The sequence below is a fragment of the Dipodomys merriami genome, unplaced genomic scaffold, assembly GCF_024711535.1.
Source record: "Dipodomys merriami isolate MVZ:Mamm:240054 unplaced genomic scaffold, mDipMer1.0.p SCAF_1668, whole genome shotgun sequence".
In the NCBI taxonomy this organism is placed as follows: Eukaryota; Metazoa; Chordata; class Mammalia; order Rodentia; family Heteromyidae; genus Dipodomys; species Dipodomys merriami.
In genome coordinates, this window is record NW_027203013.1 from 36595 (window position 1) to 57364 (window position 20770).

Below are 20770 nucleotides of genomic sequence, written 5' to 3' on the forward strand. Positions count from 1 at the left end.
CCCTAGTGGCTTTTTCCAGGCTAATTGCAATAAGAATCTCTTGGGTTTCTCTGCCTACAATGGCTTCAAACTGCAATTCTGGTATCAGCCTCCCAAAAGGCTAGTGTGTGAGCCACTAGTGCATGGCCTCCCACTGCTACATTAAAAGGGCAGATTTTAAAGTGAAGTAAAAGAAAATTCTTGATTGAAAACTGGGTATCAGTGTGATTTAGGTAAATCTGGAGGCTCCTCATGGGAGGAAAGGCCTTCTCCTGGGAAGTATTACAGCACTACATGAACCAAGTGGGTTTGATGAAATGTCCCCAGAGAACACACAAGATACCCTGAGTGAAACAACACCCAAAGCACAGGTTCTTAGGACATTGTCTAAAATAAGTTTTTAACCAACGTGCTCACAGATGTGCCTCCCATATCCATGGGAAAGATATCAGTAGAGCAGCCATCTGGATTCTGTCCTATGGGGGTACAAGGTGTTTGGAACCAAGCCTTTTCCTTAGTCCAAACCACATCACAAAGAGGCCATGTGGATGCTCCTAGTCCAATGGCTGGGCCTTTTACTGCTACAAAATTAGGCTTCTTAAACTGGATGAAAGTATTTACTAAGTTTCTAAAGTTAAAAAAGTACACAGGGAAAAGTAAAAACATTGCATATGTGAGCAGATGACAAAAATCTATTCTAGATTGGAAGTTGCCAAGCAGAAACTATGCAAATCATAAAAATTAAGATTTCTTAAAAAGCCTCCTCCCAGAAAAGGTAGACTGTGGATCTACCTGCTGCAGGTTGTAAAGGCTTACCTACAGCCTGGATATTACACAGGTGTCGCTGCTACCACCAGTTGTAGGTGACATAGCCAGAAGGGCTTTCATATTTACAGTGGCTCTTGGCCACTCTGACTATTGCATATAGCATTTCCAACTTTCTCTCATTGAAGACCCAAGGATCATACTGACTTTAGGGAGTTCTTGTATCCAAGAAAAGGGAAAATTCAGAGTGAACTTGGCACTAAGATTGTCTGGTACTGACTGAAGGGTTATTGACTAAGGGATATAACCTGCCCCTGCAAGAAGACTTTACACATTGAATTGGAAACACGTATTTTCTTAGGTCTTATAAACTGGACTAAATTAACTTATGGACATGGAGATAAGCTAATTTAAGACATAAGGTTGGAAATAAAGATCAGCAAGCATCTCAATGCCTGTATCCCATTATGTGTTGTTGGATGCTATTGCCACAGGAAATTGGAGAGCAAAGCAGACATGGGAGAGGGAGGCCTTTGCAGGGGACAAGAACTTGCCATAAAACACAACCAATGCTGTGCTGGAGTTTGTTTTATAGGCTTTGTAGTTCCAGGGAGGTTGATGCTATACTATATAGGGAATCTGCTTCTTCCTCCCCACCATACAGCTGATTCTGTTTTCAGAGGTAGTCTCTTGTTCTGATTTCACAGAGTAGATCAAAGCATAAACTTATACCTACATACATATAAAGTGATTTTGTATAGGTAGTTTGAGCCTGACCATTGAAGAATAACTAAAACTTTTCATATACAGAGTTCTAAGCCAGAGCTTGACTGACAACAGCTATTGAGGCACTTCCTACTAGTTCCTCATCCTCTGAATACTATCAAGATGGAATATAGTGCTGCATCTCCCCTCCCCCTCCCTCCCCCCCCCCCCTGTGCAAGTCCTGCAGTTGAATTCAGGGTCTTCTGCTTAGTTGGCTGGCACTTGAATACTTGAATCACACTTTCAGTACTGTTTGTACTAATCATTGGAGGCTCAATTTTAACAGACTTTTCTAATTGATCTGGTCTTAACACAAATCCTCTGGATGTATCTCAGACTTTTGAGTAGCTAGAATTACAGATGTGAGTCACTGCTTCCAGCTAGATTATATTGTAAGGAGGGAGGTTGGGAGGTTTGTAAGGAACACAGGAGAACAGGGCTTGCAGATGCAGATTCCAGCAATTGGTGTGAGGTGTAGTCCATTAGGTGAGGCCAACCTCATCTCAGCCTTGCCAATTGCCCCCAAGGTAAGTAATGTTTTGCATTATGCAAGAATTGATCCTTTAAAAGAATAAGCCACACTAATATCTAAGGTTTCTAAATGAGATGGCCCAAGGCATTATTTGAAAGCTCACAATGGAGTTTAACGATAAAGCTGTGGTACATGAAAACATAAGAATAAAAAAACTGTCCATGATTCCATGCTTCTCCCATGATATATTTGTACATACATAAAAAATTCTCATCTCAAGCCCAAAGAAACACAGGTGCCATGGTTTCCCTTATTTGCAATGACTAGTATATGTCTGAGACAAGCAGAAATGTTCAGAGGAGTTGATGTTAGGTGAAATGAATCCCAAGATAAGGACTCATATTTTTTCTTTCTTGCTATTGTTTTAAACATATTTATAAGATGATTGCTTTGTGTTTTTTTATGTCCCTCCTCCTCAGTATAATCCCTGTTTTCACTGTATTTGATGTTGCTATAATTTGTGGAGGGGAAGGGAAAAAAACAAATTGTTTAAACAGGGATACAGGTGAACCCATTGCAACAATGAGATGTACAAGATGTTATGTCGAAAAATGAATTTTACAACTCTGGCGTGGTATGGGGAGGGAGATGGGAAGGGATGGTAAGGGAAACAAAGGTGGAGGGAACAATGCTTGATAAGAAATGTACTCATTTGGGCTGGGAAGGTGGCTCAGTGGTACAGAGCTTGCCTTGCATGCATGAGGCCCTGGGTTTGATTCCTCAGCACCACAGAAGCAGAAATAAAAAGCTGGAAGTGGTGCTGTGGCTCAAGTGGTTGAGAGCTAGCCTTGAGGTGAAATGCTGAGGGACAGCGACCAGGCCCAGAGTTCAGGCCCACGACCGGACTCCCCACCCCCCAAAAAAGAAATGTACTCATTACCTTGCTCGTGTAATTGTAACCCCTCTGTACTACATTTTCAAGATTAAAAAAAATTCTGGTTTCAAAGTCTTTGAGGAAAATCAATACCAGGATTTCAATAGGATTGATACATTGTTTTATAACTGGAATTTCAATTTTTGCCTGGAATGATAATAATGTCAAATGAAATTATGTCTCTATTTCAGAGGTCCATGCTAAATTCATCAGCAGCCCTGCTCAGAGGAAGGGTGCAATGATGATGTGTAAACTCATTTGTAAACATGAGTTGAACAGAAACTCAGTTTGTTAAAACACAGCCACCCACCAAATCTTTGTAGAAATAACCTGTCAGGAGAGACCTCTCCAGTCCACAAAGCTGTACCATCATGTACTAGCAGTGTGGCTAGTGGTAGGAGATCATGATGGACCTAAAGAGGAAATGTGTACAGTTTTGTTAAGTATACATGCGGTTGTGTTTGCTAGCCATGGGGCTTGAACATAGGGCCTGTGCACTGTCTCTGAGCCTCTTTGTGCTCAAGGCTAGTGTTCTACCAACTAAATCCCAACACCACTTCCAGCTTTTTCTTAGTAGTTTATTGGAGATAAGAGTCTCATGGACTTTCTTGTCTCAGCTGGCTTCAAACTACAATCCTCAGATTTCAGCACCCTGAGTAGCTAGGATTACAGGCATGAACCAGCAGGCTCCTGGTTTTTATACTTATCTTTTAAAACTTAATATTAAAGCCCATAAACATTAATAGGTGTACAATGCAGCATACTCAATTTGTATTTGTTCCCACTGGATTATCTGTGAACTGAGTTAAAGGCTGTCTTAGATATGGAAGGAAAGGAAAGATTTTCCACAAAGTTAGTTTTTGAAGACATTATTATTCAATAGAATTCCTTCTGAGAAGACACTTGACAAGATCAGATGTTAGGTCACACCCTCATGGAAGGGTGTAGGAATTGTCTGGGGAAACCAGGCAACAAAATTTGAATTAGGAGGTAGTGTGCTTCCTTCCTCAGCTTACTCAACTTTATTATCTGAAGAAGAAAGGAATGAGTAGGAAGAGGTCAAGTTCTAGGGCCAGTTTATGGGTTTGTTTTGTTCTCTCTCCAAATCCTGTAATATAGGAGTGATGAGTAATAGCCTCTTCCTTTGGAAAGTCTGCACATTATCTCACTCTATCATGAGAGGAGACCTCACTTCTGTGGAGATAAGCTTGCTCTTGGGTCCTTCAGACACATAGTATGCAGACATCAAAAGTCCAATGCTATAAAGGGAACCCAAAATACTCAGTTTTATCAATGATGTAAGGGCCATTTCATGACAATGAATCTGCAAACTGGGTATCATCAATTCCAATAGTGGAAATAGCAGCCCTGGACAGTGGATGATGGGATGATGTAAGATGTTAATTGATCTCCATTCTGACTTCCCTTTCCTTCCATTCTGAATATTTGCCACAATGAAGATCTTTGCCTCAAAAAGTTTAAGGAATTTGAGTCATGATACCACAGAAACAAGCAAAAATACAATACATAGAAAGATTGTTTTGTGTAATGTCCCTCATAGGCATATAAAGTTAATTTAAATAAACTGAGTAAGAGAAAGGTTAAGTGAAACTGCTTTAAATAAGTAGTTTTTTCTGATTCTCCCATATTCCATTAAGCAAAATTATTGCTGATAAAAATACATTTACTCAAAGCAGCAGCAATGCAGGTTTAACAGAAGCACAATGTTTCAGTTTCCTATAATATCAGCTGAGCCTTCTGTGGAATCCAGGAGAAGGACATGGCATTGGGAGGCTGGGAGAAGTAATAGGAGTGAGGATCTGATGAAAACAAGCATCTAAAATCACCTAAAAGTGCAAGAGATGAGGTTTCTACTTAAATATCTGTATCTATCTTTTCTCTTTCTCTAATCCCAGTACTACAAGCCTCAGCCACTGTCAAGGGCAGAGACTGGACACCTGAGGAGGGAGAAGACTGGAGAGCAGCAAGATTGGTAAGAAAAGCTCTAAGATGCATAAGAGAGGACTCAGGAGGTCTCACAGAAGATGTACAAAGTCACCACTGAAGACAATGGTATGTGTGTGTGTTTGTGTGTATGTGTGTGCATGTGTGTGTGTGTGTGTGTGTGTGTGTGTGTGTGTGTGTGTGTGTGTGTGTGTGTAAAAAGTGAGGCTTAAAGACATGCAACATATCCTGAACTATGATTTAACAATGAGCAGTGTCTACACTTTGATATGAGGTTCTGATAGTCTAGAGCAGAATTATGTCCACTGATGAAGGTTTATAATTTCAAGTCAAGTAAGAAGGCAATGCCTTCTAGCACCACATCTGAGAACTCAGAATAATAATGGGATTATAATATTTCAAACCATAGGTATGTTATTTTGGGGAATAACAGAGATGGGGGGGACTGAGATCCAAGGCTAGTCTAGGCAAAGTTTTAGCAAGCAGACCTTATCTCAACAAATTATTCTGGCTAGGTGGTTCATTCCTGAAATCCCAGCTCTGTGGGAGGTGTATGTGAGGGAAGAGCAAAGCCCAAAAATTACTTAAAATACTTAAAGCAAGAAGGGGGCAGGAGGTGTGGTAGAATGCATGCCTAGCATGTATGAGGCTTTGAGTCCAATCAAACCATAGTACTATTAAAACAACCCAACAGATGTAAGATGTGTTCATTAGCTGATTCAGCTTTTTTCCTCTCTACTAGAAATATTTAGAATTCGGGGAAGCATAGGAGAAGTGTACAGCACAAGTACCATGCAGCTGTACATTATCTATACAGCACTCTTATCCAACATGCCGAGCACTTGCTGGGTTTCAGTTGTTGGCCTCTGATAAGCAGTCATTAATGTCAGACTCATAGAAAGAGCAGATGAGTTAATTGAGTCAACTCACTTAAATGACTGACATTGAAGCCTATGCAGGGCTGTGATCTTCAGTTCTAGTACTTGGAAAACTAACCCCAACCCCGATGCAAACACATTGGCTCTGCAAACCTGATTGCATCTGCCATCTTGGTGCCTTTTCTCTTTCTATCATCTGTGAGATGGTCTATGAAGTAAATTAAGTCCAGGCCACAATAGAAGATGCTGCCGGGTGCACTGAGATAGACCTGCTGTCATTGGCAGTGGCTGTTTTCAGGGCACTCAGGACTTCTTTTATCACCGGGAAGTCACCATAAGTTCCAATGATAAGGACCACTTTGGGTACAGACTACTATAAGCATTTTAAAGACCCCTCTGTATGGTATTTTCACAATAATAATCATAATAATAAAAAGAAAGCCTTTGTTTCTCTGAAGGTTACAAGAAATGGGTATTTCTGCAGTTTGAACAGCAGGTGGCACTTTTAACTTTTAACTTTTAACTTTTAACTTTTACAAGTGAGTCCAGTCTGTTGTTTTTGTTATTGTTGTTGCTGATTTAGCTTAGGATAGAAACCTAAGTGATATGGTGAGAGGGCAAAAAATCATTTAAAATGATCTTGGAAACATTAAAAAACCTCACCAGTGAAGAGCTTGAAGTCTAAAAATGTACCAAAAATCAAGCCCTGAACTGCTTGTTCTGTATGAGTGTAGCTAGCACACAGACCTTCTGTAGGTAGCTTTCCTTGTCTGGAACAACCTACTCAAGCTGTGTACAAAGGAAAAGAAACAACACTAGAACTTAAAATTTGGAAATGCCCAGTGCAAGTTGAGATGTATGCATTTCCAGAGCCTTCCTAGCACTAGGGGCTTTTGAACAACAATCTCTTCAACAACAATCTCCTTGGCCTTTGCAAGCTGCCTTTTCAGGTATTAGTCAATATGCATGCATAGAAAGCCCCCTTGCTGTGTGCTCTGCCACAACACTAAGACCATCAGTGTTGTAGGATGATAGGGAAACTTCTCCCAGGACAGAATGCAGCCATTGTTATGTTTAGCAAATAATTAACCTGTCAAACTGGGCACCAGTGGCCCTTGACTGTAAACCTAGCTACTCAGGAGGCAGAGATCTGAGTATGCCAGTAAAAAACCAGCTTGGGCAGGAAAGGCCTTGAGACACTTATCTCCAAGAAACCACCAGAAAACTGGAAGTGGCACTGTGGCTCAAGTGATAGAAAGCTAGACTTGAGTTGAAGAACAGAGAGACAGCCCCTAGGCCTAGATTTCAAGTCCCATGACCAACAAAATAAAGAAAAAGAAAGAAAGAAAGAAAGAAAGAAAGAAAGAAAGAAAGAAAGAACGAAAGAAAGAAAGAAAGAAAGAAAGAAAGAAAGAAAGAAAGAAAGAAAGAAAGAAAGAAAGAAAGGAAGAAAGGAAGAAAGGAAGAAAGGAAGAAAGAAAGGAAGGAAGGAAGGCAGGAAGGAAGGCAGGAAGGAAGGAAGAAAGAAAGAAAGAAAGAAAGAAAGAAAGAAAGAAAGAAAGAAAGAAAGAAAGAAAGAAAGAAAGAAAGAAAGAAAGAAAGAAAGAAAGCAAGAAAGCAAGAAAGCAAGAAAGAAAGAACCTGTCATGATGAGAGATATGGCAAAGCTCAAGCCTTTGCAGATAAAGACATACTAACCTGGGAGATGGCTCAAAAACAGAGGCACTGTTACCTTCTCCTGGTAAGAACCAAAGCTCCCACTGGAGCCCATACCATTAGAATAGAGCAGATCCCCAGCACATGCCTACAGCCCCAAGTCAGTGTGGCCAGAGTGATTAGCAGCCAAGCTTCCAAGTCCCCTTTGATTCCTGCCTCCTGGGCACATTGTGGGCCAGCTCAGAAGGAGGTTTCAGAAGAGCATAAAGAGCCATGAAGCAAAGCAGTCGTGTAGAAATGCAAAGCACATGACTCTCATCTCTGGGATTCCAGAGTTATTCTCAGATTATTTTGTGGATAAGAAGATGTGAGTGAATCATCTTGCTTCCTGAAAAATATCTCTGTATAGGTAGGTACTCTTTGCCTCACACTGAAAGGCAACCACTTGTCCAAAGGCTGGTCTCATCTGTGGCCAATAAATTTCCTTTTCCCGGCCATCACCCCTTTAACAGACATTTGTATGTTGGCTGATAGCACATCCATGAATGGAGATGTACCTGCAAAGGGTTTGAAACCATAGTGGTCCATGATGTCCTATCACCATTTCTCTCCCACTGTCATCTCAGAATTAGACCAGAAGCTGGTTGCAATCACCGCACATATCAACACAAGACTGTCAATACCAGAACCTTGTCAAAGTCTACTTCAAAGATACCTTTCAGTTTCAATCTATGTCTGACAGAGTATCTACCCCATACTTTTTTGGTCTAGGATATGTGCACCTATAAACTGGGAGACTTTTAGAGAATAAGATTAGAGAGAACGGGTCTCCTGGACAGGATCTGCTATAGGTACGACAAGTTGGAAGGAAAAGGGAAACAGCATAAGGAAATATCATTAACATGGCCAAAGTGGTCAAAAGACATCTCTCCAATGCAAGAATGTCTTTCTGACAAACCTGTTCTTGTTGGGCCATGGCCTGGTATGGTAGTGCCACTTTACACTCTGGTCCCATTAAAGTAACATACATGTCATGGCTTCTTCCTTCCATGGCCTAGGCTGACTACCAGAGGTTCATTCCCTGTTTCTACCTCTGCTTTCTAAAAGGTACACATATCAAGGGGCTCTCTTCTTTCCCCCTACAAATATTCTACCAATGTCCCCTCATTTCACAATTCCTCATTGCCAATCTGGGTGCTGCTTTTCTATGAGTTCTAATGTATCCTCTCCTGAGCCTAACATTTGTTGCCTTTCCTCCTTTTGGTGCTGGGGACTGAACTGAGAGTCATGTGCATGCCAGGGATGTACTCTACCACTGAGCTGCATCTTCACCTCTGAATTTTGTTTATCATACTTGTCAAGAACTCTATTAAGTATTTGATACAATTACTAAGGTACATGAGAATAAGGGAGATGCTGCACTTAGCAATTGGACAAAAAATCACCTATCTATAGGAATCACCTCCACATTAGCTTGTGTGGCAATGAATGCAGAGCTCTGGCTAGGAGAAAACAAAAGTCATGCCTGAGAAATACATGTTGGTCTACTGGTAAAATTATCAACAGGAGTTTTCTAAGGAGTGAGGGATTAGTCATTAATTATGAACCAAGAACTACTTCTTAAAAAGTGTAAAGAAATAAGCCAAAGCCACCAGAAAAGACTCATGAAAAGACTCATAAATGAGTACTTAAGAGAAAACAAAAATGTTCTTAGTCAAACACTGGTAGAAAGGATGGGTGGTGCCTCCATCACAGCTTGGCCTCAATCCTTAACCCACTGAGGAATGAGAGTGCCTTGGCCAGGCCTGCCTTCAGTTCTGACCCAGCAGCCTTAGAAGATTTGAGGTCATCCAACCTGGTCAGTTCTAGGACTAGAGACCCAGGGGTGTCAACACTTCCTCCCTAGAACTCCCACAATGGAAGCTATTTGCACTTTGATCTCCCTGGGGCAAGGACACAAAACAACCTGCTTCTAGTCACAGATCACTCTCTGGGACAGTTTACTTTCTAATGAGTGAGATCAGCTTGGCTTAAAGAGCTCTATCCCACCCCTCCCCACCCTACCCCAACCTCAGGCCTGGTAGAGGAAAACTTACGGAACTTACCATCTCCCAACTTTACTAGCAACAAGGGACTTGCACCTCACCCAGAAGTACCTTTTCCTTAGAGCTTTCTATAAGTTGCAGTATTCCCATAGCCCTGTTTCTGAAGAAAAAGGTACTCTTACAGGTTATTGGTGGCCATGGAGGAATGCTTGGCACAGACAACCTGCCTAGAGCCTCACTGAAAGAAGAGTGAAAGATTCTGGCAAAAAGAACCAGTGACTGATTTGGCCTCCAGTGAAAACAGAAGTGTTTACCCTCTTCCTGGCTATTGTAGATTCTAAGCAATTGAGATTTCTGTTTCACTCATGTAAAGTAAACATACCCAACAGGCTAGATCCATCCATCCCTTATATCCTTACAACACCCTGTGGGCCTCAGACAGCTTTGACTGCTGGAAAAATGAACATGAGAATGGGTAATTGGGACAGGCCATGTTTCCCCTCCTCTCCTTGACTTGGAAGTACTGTGTCAAGCAGTTCTTTATACACTATGGGACTGGTCAGCTTCTCAGCCTCTCACTCCCTCAAACAGCTAGAGTCACTTCTGTACTTAAAGCTGACAGACAACTTGAGAAACTTCCCTGGCAACCAGGAACTTGCACTCATCCTGTGAGCACTGCTTCATTGCCAATTGAACTCTAAACACAGGGATCAATGTTCCTGATACTGTTTCTGGGGAATGTGACTGAAATCCCTCTGATGGGACATGAGATAAGAACCTGTGGTTGTCTGAAGGAGAAGTAGCATCTGGATCTAGTTTTCTTTTTCTTCAAACTGCTTTTTTGCTACTTGCATGCTTTCGAGATATTGAAAACTATAAAACTGGGCCAGGGGGAAAAACAACAACATTGGCACTTGTCATCCTCTTCTTCAAAATAGCAGAAAAACCATGAATTTAATACTCCTCTTCAGTACCAGTCCTATATTGCTAAGATTAAATCCTTCTGGCCAAATTTATATTTCAAATACACTGAAAGAATAAAAAGGATTCTAAAGAAGAAAAAGGGCTCAGGGTATAAAATGTATACTTCTTTATTTATACAAATAGGGTTTTAAAACAATCATTTAAAAGAAATCTGCATTTTTACATTCACCGTCAGTGAGTTCCTGACAGAGAAGGCTGAGCATGATGATACATAGCAAGGTCCCACTGCAGGACAACAGTAGCTCAGGAAAGCACCATTTATTTGAGAAGCAGTAGGCATGCTCTGGCATTCCTGTTGCACTGCTAGCAATGGGAAGTCTTAAACCTCTTCTTCCACAAGACTTCTTCAAATTCCCCCTGTTCATCAGCAGTGGCATCTTTGCATTGCTGGTACTTGGACACTGGGTCGTTGATGTTGCTCTCAACCTCAGTGAACTCCATCTCATCCATGCCCTTGCCTGTATACCAGTGCAAGAATGCCTTGTGCATTGAACTGTTCTGAAGTGTGCTTGAAGGGTTCCTGGATGGCCGTGTTGTTGCCAATGAATGTGGCCAACATCGTGAGGCTATGTGGGGGGATGTCACACACAAGTGTCTTCACGTTGTTGGGGATCCATTCTGCAAAGTAGCTGCTGTATTTGTTCTGCAAGTTGAGCATCTGCTCATCCACCTCCTTCATGGACATGCGGCCTCGGAAGATGGCAGCCGCTATCAGGTAGCAGCCATGGTGGGGATCACAGGTGATCATCGTGTTCTTGGTGTCAAACGTCTGCTGGGTGAGCTTGGGCAGTGAAAGAGCATTGTATTGCTGGCTGGCACGGCTAGTCAGGGGTGCAAGGCCAGGCATGAAGAAGTGCAGGCAGGGGAAGGACACCGTGTTCTCGGCCAGCTTGCGCAGGTCTGCATTCAGCTGGGCAGGGAAGCACAGGCAGGTGGTGACCTTGCTCATGGTAGCCAACACCAGGTGGTTCAGGTCTCCATAGGTGGGCATGAGCAGCTTCAGGGTGCAAAAGCAGATGTCATACAGGGCCTCGTTGTCAATGCAGAATGTTTCATCTGCATTTTCCACCAACTGGTGGACAGACAAGATGGTGTTGTAGGGTTAGGTGAGGATGATAGGGTTAGGTGGATAAAGGCTCAGCCCAGCACTGGGAACTAGTGTCTGGATGTTAGGGAGGAGGGGGTGCCTGTTAGCCATCTCCTATGGACTATGATGACATATCAAATATGAAGTTGTCTGGTCTGAAACTCTGGCCAAATGGTTCCGATCTCACTGAGTCTAAGGTGCCAGTGTCCAACATCTTGGGCAAGGGCATGACACTGAAGGTGTTCATGATGCTGTCTGGGAACTCCTCTCGGATCTTATTGAGAATCAGGGTGCCCATGCCTGACCTGGTGCCACCTCCCAGGGAGTAGGGCAGCCAGAAACCCTGGAGACAGCCACACCTTTCTGCTCACCACTTCCAACACTGACTCCACCAGCTCGGCTCCCTCTGTGTAGTGGCCCTTGGCCCAGTTATTGCCTGCCCTGTTCTGGCCTATCAGACACAAAGACACATACTCCAGGAATAATGACTGTGCTATATACATTGTGCAGACTATAGGCTCCTCTGAGCAACTTTGGCTATTATTTTAGATACACTTTGGTGAAATAAAGGAAATGTTTTCTTTTTTTGGGTCCAGTCATGGGCCTGAACTCTGGGCCTGGGTGCTGTCCCTCAGCTCTTCAGCTCAAGGCTAGTGCTCTACCACTTAAGCCACAGCACCACTTCTGGCTTTTTTTTTCCTGCTTATATGGTGCTGAGGAATCGAACCCAGGGCCTCATGCATGCAAGGCAAGCACTGTACTGCTGAGCCACCTTCCTAGCCCTCAGGAAATGTTTTCAATGTGTCTGGGACCCTACAAATCACCCAGGTTCTAAAGAAAGTAAAGACAATGTGGAGGAAGATACATTTTAACCCAAACCACGTGCGTACTTCTAAAAATGAGCAGAGCCTGGGGATGGGAAGGGGTCTCAGTGGTACAGTGCTTGCCTCACATGCACAATGCCGTGGGATCGATTCCTCAACACCACATAAACAGAAAAAGCCAGAAGAGATGCTGTGGTTCAAGCGGTAGAGTGCTTGCCTTGAGCTGAAGAGCTGAGTTACAGTGCTCAGGCCCAGAGTTCAAGCCCCACGACCGACCAAAAAAAAAAAATGAACAGAGCCTGCCTCAAGACTGGAAAAGTACTTACTTTCACAGGAGGAACAGGAGAACAGAATGGTAAGAGGGAAGCTAAGCTGCAGGCACGTGTCTGCACCTTGCTCATACATAGCTGTGCTTTGATTTCTGGTGTCCTGAAGTGGTTCCCTGTTATTGCCAGGTATTTGAAATGGCCAGCAGCGCTGAAACCTTGTTGGAGGCATTCCCTGCTCGCTGTTCATTCCCTTCAGAGGCTGTTTGCAGACTGGCATTTATCTGTGCTGATTGAGTGGCCAGGGACATGACTCCCATGGACTGAAATAGGTAGGTTAGGTGAGGATGATATCTAGATGGATAAAGGCTCAGCTCAGCTCTGGGAACTGGAGTGCCTGGATGTTAGGAAGGAGGAGTGCCTGTTAGCCATCTTCCATGGACCATGCTGACCTACTAAATATGAAGTGTCTGGTCTGAAACTCTATGGTTCCAATCTTACTGAGTCTAAGGTGCCAGGCTCTACGTCCACCATGATGGCCCGAGGAACATATTTGTTGCCTGTGGGAACAAGAGTTGACTTAGGCCTATACTTGACAAGGAACTTAGGGGCAGAGCTTATGATTCTAAGTGGCTCTCAGCATTCATTACAGAAATTACAGCATTTCAGACATGGAAACAGAAAAGATATCTTGAGAATGAATCACCATGCAAGAGGCTTCAGCAACTTTAAGGACGTTTGCAGTTGTCTATTTCCATGCATTTCATTCCTTTGCTTTGGGCATGGTGGCTGAAATCTCAGTTACTCAGGAGGCAAAGATGAGCATCAGGCTTTGAGTCTAATGGGGCAAAAGAAAGATGACAACACCTTTTCTTGTTGTTGTTGTTCATGGTGGGGCTTGAACTCTGAGCCTGGGCACTGTCCCTCAGCTCTTCAGCTCAAGGCTAGCACTCTATCACTTGAGCCACAGTCCCACTTTCAGTTTTCTGAGTTGTTTATTGTAGATAAGGGTCTCAGGGGCTTTCCTGCCCAGGCTGAATTTGAACCATGATTCTCATTTCTCAGCCTCCTGAGTAGCTAGGATTACTGGTGTGAGTCATCATTGCCTAACAGCAAGAACCTTTCTCTTTTTTTGTTAATTTTATTTTTATTGTAAAGGTGCTGTATAGAGGAGTTATAGTTACATGAGTAAGGAAAAGAGAACATTTATTGTTGAACATTGTTACCCACTCCTTTGTTGTTCTCCCTTTCCTTCCCCAATTAAAAGTAGCTAGGTGCACAGCACCATTGGCTCATGCCTATAATCATAGCAACTGTGGATTTGGAGATCAGAGGATCGCTGTTCAAAGCCAGCCTCGGCAGGAAAGTCTGTGAGACTCTTATCTCCAATAAACTAATAGAAAACCAGAAATGGCACTGTGGCTTAAGTGGTATGGCTGCTTGTCTTGAACAGAAGAGTTGGGGCACAGTGCATAGGCCCAGAGTTTAAGCGCCACTGCCGAAAAAAAAAAAAACAAACAAAACAAAAGAGCCAGGTGTGGCTCTTTTGTAGAGGAATTCAAGTATAATGCTTTCCTAGGGAAATACATAAAATACATATTTCTTGTGTTATAATGTTTCAATAATTGTTATCAAATAGCACATTTCCCTGTATGCAAATACTCAGAGCAACCTTGGGCGATTACTTGCAATTTGCCATTTAACCTGATTTTTCAAAAGGGATATCAGTTAAAATGATATAAACATGAGTTTGAGATTGCCCCCTTCCTAAACAATCACATGAAGAAAACTGGCCATCCAGCCTGATATGCAGGGGTTCCGGGAAGATGGCGGAGGAGAAGCTGGAATCTGAACAAGCTCTCGAATAGAAAGCAGTTTTAGAGTTCCAGTGAACAGTCCTAAGCCAGAGAATCACACCAAGTGTGCCATCACAGGACAGAGAGTTAGACAAGAGAGGGGAAACCAAGGAGACACATCTGAGCCAGCCAGCAGCTGCCGCTGCGGCGGCAGAGTCGCGACGGCGACCACCGCCGTGGGGCCATACCTGAGACACAGAGAGTCCAGGACGAAGGAGCCAGACGCAGCCGACGAGCGGATTCTACTCAACACCAACAAGAACCGACAAGGAGCGGACATCTTCATCCTGCTGTTTGCAGACCAGAGACGACCCAGGATCCAAGACTCGGCGTGAGTACAAGCCCGACGTCCTCACCCCTTCTCAGGGAGCAGAGGAGGGAAGGCCACCCCTCCCCCCCCAGCACCGGTGATCTCCATCTTGGATACCGACAAAGTTCGGAGGAGCTGCTAGCTCCAGCTCAGGCCTTGGAATAAAACGAGTCATTTAGCAGGTCACAAGAACTTAACGGCGAAGTGACCTGCCAGACTCAGCTCCATCCAGGGAAAAGTCACCCAGCTCAGGCGCCAGCCATTGGAGTGGCTCGCCACACTGGGTAACCAGAGCCAGAGGCTGCCCCTCCCTCTAGCAGCCACCACAATCAATTGAAAAACAGAAACCCTGAGAATGGCTCCAGGCTGGGCGCTGTGAGCTTTATCACAAAATAGCCCCAGGGAAAAGCTACTGTTTGTTGAAAGGCCTCAACTCTACTCAGAACCTAGCCTCATCCCCACATCCCCCTCTTTTGTGATTCTCAAAGCAGATCACCCTCCCAGAAAACTAACCTGGGAGGGGGATCTCAAAATCTTGGGTAAAGCAGAGCATTTTTCTGCCTCTTCCAACAAACCAGCCTGATATGCAGGATCTAATAAAGACACAACATAAAATACTGTTCATAGGAGTGACACAATCCCACACAACAACTCTCAACCAAGGAACCACAAGATTAAAGTCTTATATCTTACTTAAGCAATATTAACACAAAATACCAAGGTGAGGACATCCCCAAATGTAGATCCATAAAACTCAAATACATTAAATAGCTCTGTCCTTTTGTTTGCACTTTTTCATTGGTTTATTACACAGGAAAACCAATTATCTACGATTCTGTTTGTATACAATAATGTAGAACGGAAACTCTTTATATAAAATTAAATGAATTTCACATTGACAGTTACAAAAACTGAAAATCTACTCTGTAGACTTCAGTAAGGTTGTTTGTATTAGGAAAGACAATATGAATCATTTAAAAGCAGTGTTTACACATTATTATTGGGTTTTTCTACATCACAACAATGTTTTTTACTTTAAAAACCTTAAAAAGAATTTATTGTTGGCTAAGTATTCATATTCAAAATGCTGAAGTCCAGAAGTGTTATAGATTTCAGGGTGAGACACTTTATGCTTTGTGATTTGGACTATTCACATATATATTAGTGACTGAACATCCCTCTTTGAAATTTTAAAATTTTCAATTTCAAAAAAATTTTTTTTAGAAATTTAATCTGTATTTTAAAGAGGGCAATGCAACTGGGCTCTGGTTGCTGAAGGGTGAAATTCTAGCTACTCAAAAGTCTGAGATCTTAGGATCGCAGATTGAAGCCAGCTGGGGCAGGAAATTCTGGGAGACTCTTATCTCCAAGAAACTACCTGAAATAGTTGGTGCCATGCCACCTCCTATGGAGTCTGCATGAGATCGTGTTAGACAAAGAGCTTTAAGGAAGCATGCCTGCAGGAAGAGGGTGTTGGTTCAAGGCATCCCATACACTTGGCTGCACCTTTATAGCCTCTACTACCTTTATTCTTACTATATTCTTCTTGGCTGTACATTCGTTGCTTTTATTCTCGTTTTGGCTATTTTTCTATTGATCCGTGAACAGAGCATGTTGTTTCTTTCCAGTCCAATGGAGATGACTTCTCTAAATAATAAAGACTAGGACCAAAGATTAAATGTGGCCTTGCCCCAATCAATCTATCATCTGATGTGACGCTGCCTCCAAAAACTCCTACAACTTCACAAGCGGTTTTGCAGCTCACGCATAGTAAACATAAAAACTTAAAATTTCCAAATATGTTACAACAAGCAGAATTAATGAATTAAACTAAGCTAGAAGGAGTTATCCCAGAAGCCTAGAGAGTTCTGAAAAAAGGAACCCCTGATAATAAAAAGAAAAGAAAGATTGAAGAGATGAAGGACAATGCCTATGCCCAGAGTTGAAACCCCATGACAAGAAAAAAAAATCCAGGTGTGGCTAGTCAGCAAGTACAGGTAGGGGGAATTCAGTAAAAGGCTTTCCTGAGGAATTCACAAGTGTATACTCAAAAATTAAAACAAAATATATGGTGGAGTGGCTCAGGTGGATACAGCACTTGACTTACAAGATGGAGGCCCCAAATTCGAACTACAATACCACCCTAAGAAAGGCAGGAACTCCTTCCTTGTCATTAGTATTCCTAGGGACCTATTCTGCCACGGTATTGGAAGCCAGTTGGGAGACACTCACTAGCTGCCTCATTGTAATACACCTCGATTCTCTGCAGCTGTAAGCTGCTGTCTACATAGTAGTTTCCCGTGCAGTCAATGTTGTGCTCATTGCTTAGCATTTCCCCAAACTGAGATGGAAATAGAAGTGTATTATGGCCTAGAATGTTAACTGTCCAAACAATGGATTTTAAAATAACTATGAGAAACCCAAGTCCTGTTGACACAACTATTTTTGTAAAAAAATTAGATTTTTTAAATTAAAAAAGCACAAAAATTGATAGCATTTTAGTTTTGTTAATCTCTTTGCTATCTTGCTGAATAGAAGACATCTGGGTTCTCCTATGAGTATTCTATCTTATGGGATACCATATTCTGTTTGGATTCTATGACCAGAACCTGGTCTTATATGGACATTAAGTTGCCAAAGCAGTAACTTGAAGACTCAGCTAGAAGGGTCTCCAGAACCCCAAGGGTCCTCAGAGCATACACTGATTTAGACAACCACTGATTTAGAAAACACCCAACGTAAGGGAACTGAGTTAGGGCATGAAAACTCAGAGAAATTTGCATTAAGGTGGACGAACTGTTCTCAATTATCTGATACTCATCAGTTGACAAAAAGGGAATCCTCTGTATCTGTCAGCTCAAAGACACTGCACTCCTTTCATTCAAATCAGACCAAAAATGCATTAGTCTATTCCCAGGAAACTAAGTACAATGACTTGAGTCTCAGGTAAGACAAAGACATGCAAGCCTTGCTTAAAAAACCACACCCACCTGGGCCACACAAATTAGGGAAATTGGGGAAACTATCTGGGGGACTTGATTTCCAGGAGGTTAGGGACTACTATGGAGCCCCATCTACCTCAGCCTAGACATGACCACCACCACCTGCACCCTCCAACCCCATCCTCTTCCTCCTCATCCCCCTAAATTTGAGACTAGGATCCTAGGCCAGTGTCATGCTCCCCTTTGCGCCAATCTGGTTGCCACAGTGGCTTGCCTGTATGTACATGATCTCCCTCACAGTGTAGGGCTGCAGTGCAGTTGGATGCGTGTCCTCAGCAGTGGTGTACACAGAGGCAAACAGGTAGGGCTGGGGAGCAGGAATCTGACACAGCCAACTCAGATCCCCATTTAAACCTCTGGTTGTTACAGGGGCAGAGGAGATGGGGTGGACTTGATAGGCAGAGCCAGTAGGTGCTCCAGCTCATTCTCCCTACTGCTGGGTAATCAGAGATAGCTACCTGTTATCACTTAGCCCTGGCATCCAGCTGTCAGCCTCAAGTCAATTAGCACAGCTGCCACTCTATTTGGAACCTCTTGTCACACTGCCATCCACATCCCACCCTGACTCACAAGAGAGGCTGAACCCTGGGATCCAGGAAGCAAGAGGAGGGGCTTCCTTTACACAAGGTACTTGTGCCAGAAGCCAAGAACAAGCCTACCTTCTATTTTTGATAGGAGGGCCTAGAACTGAAGGGGCACGTTCAGCTGTGATCCCAAGAACAAGCACAAACTGTTGGATTCCATGACTGATTTCCATTCTGGGAAGAGTCAGGGGCTTAGGGCCTTGCCTTCATACTCAGGTTTTCTTTTCTTTTCTCTTAAAAGCAGCTTGCTTTATTACTTAAGCCATAGGTCTACAACAGTCTACTTTTTGTTTCATTTGGCTTCTGCTCCGAGCATGAGAACTCAGCTCCTGCTCTGTGTGTGTGTGTGTGTGTGTGTGTGTGTGTGTGTGTGTGTGTGTGTGTGTGTGTGTGTGTGTGTGTGTGTGTGTGTGTGTGTGTGTGTGTGTGTGTGTGTGTGTGTGTGTGTGTGTGTGTGTGTGTGTGGCCGGAGTTAGGCATGTTGGTGTTAGGACTTAAAATTAAGGCCTGGTGACCCTTTTTGAGATTTTTACTATTATTGAGATTAGGTGATTACCTAAATTTCTCTTATTTCAGAATATTGTGGAATAGTGATATTTAGTTGAAGTCACAAACATATTTTAACCTTCACAATGCAAATTGTCATTATTATGGTCGATAAAGTTTGTGAATTCTATAAGCTTTGACAATACAATTCTATAAGCTTTGACAATACAATTATTTCTTCCAGGTGATATATACATTTCTTTCCTTTTGCTTATTGTAAGACGTTCTGTCTTTCACTCTCATTCCTCTCCTCTCTTTCTGAGGTTTTATTGATTTACTTAGTTAACTGAAGGGTAGGTGGCTCTACTACTTGAGCCACAGCTAAACTTCTGCCTTCTTTAAGTGATTAATATGAGGCAAGAATTCCATGGGTAGTCCAGGGCAGTACAGAAAGGCTTGAAATCTGATGATCAGAGTTCAAAGTCAGCCTGGGCAGAAAAGTCAATGAGACTCTTATCTCCAGTCAACCTAAGAGGTGGAAGATAGTAGAGCTGTAGCCTTGAGCAAAACACTTCAATTTTAAGTCCCTCAACTGAACACACTGAAGCAAGTTTCATGGACTTTCCTGTCCAGTATGGCTTTGAACCATGACCTACAGATTTCCGTTTCCTTAGCATTCAGAATTATAAGTGTGAGTCAACATTTACAAATCTTTAATTACCTCTTCTTTCACCTTTTCAGTTATTTATTCTTTCTTTCTTTCCTTTTGACATTTGTTATTAGGCGCTAGCTCTTATGCTGTTTTTTTGTTTCCCTTGAAACTACCATGCCCTACAACTTTGACCACAGGTAAACTACAGGCTGTTTTTCTTTTTTGCAGCTCTTTTTCTAGGGCTTAAACTCAGGTCACAGTGACTGAGGTTCTATTTTTTTTAATTGAGTGGTGGTTCTTAGATCTTGAAATTAAGTCAAGATGACTTTCCTTGAGGTTTATTTATTTTTACCTTAATAGTAGCTGGTTTCACTACTTGAGCCACAGCTCAACTTTTGCATTTTTTGTGGTTAATAGGAGATTAGAATATCAATAGAAAGTCAAGAGCATTACAGAAAGGACTGAAATCTGAGAATCATGGTTCAATGCCAGTCTTGGGCAAGAAAGTCAATGAGACAATTATCTCTAATAACCACCAAGAGGTTGGAAGAAGTAGACCTGTAGCCATGAGCAAAACATAGCAAGTTCAAGCCCCCATACTGAACACAGTAAAATATGTCTCCTGTACTTTCCTGCCTGGGCTGGCTTTGAACCACAGTCCTCAGTTTTCAGTAATCTGAGCAGGTAGACTTACAGTTTTGATTTAGAAAGCCTTAATAGCTCCTTTTCCACCTTTTCACTTATTTGATTGTCCCTTCCCCCTTTTTCAAAGTTCATGTCCTTTATTATTAGGGCCTACTCATTTATGCTCAGTATTTAATTAATTAATTTATTGATATTGTCAGTTGGGGGCTTGAACTCAATGCCTAGGAACTGTCTGTCAGGGACACAGCAGGTACACTACTATTTTCAGACACAGTGCCACTTAGTTGGAAAAAAAAAAAAAACAGTCACCAGGGGACATTTTAGCCGAGGCTGGCTTCCAAATGTGATTCTCAGATCTAAGCTTCCTGAGTAGCAAGGATTACAGGCATGAGCCAGAGGCACCTGGCTTGTTTTTTTTTAGATCAAAACTAGCAGGCTCTACATTTAGGCCACACTACTTCACTGTCCATGAGATTTTTGGCCTTTTGTTTTTTGCTCAAAGCTAGCAGGAACAAACACTCAACTCCTGAGGGTTTTTTTTTGGGGGGGGGAGGGGAGGCTTGAATTCATGGCCTAGTGACTCTCTATGAGGGTTGTTTTGTTTTATTTTGGGTA

General features: G+C 42.6%; 2 pseudogenes; both read right to left on the bottom strand.

The window, feature by feature from the left end:
• The window catches only part of LOC138828886 (chromodomain Y-like protein), a 38279-nt pseudogene extending 30316 nt beyond the window's left edge, over positions 1-7963 (bottom strand).
• Positions 7964-10746: 2783 nt separating this feature from the next.
• Positions 10747-18095, bottom strand: LOC138828887 (tubulin beta-2 chain-like; annotated as a pseudogene).
• Between the last annotated feature and the right edge of the window lie 2675 nt (positions 18096-20770).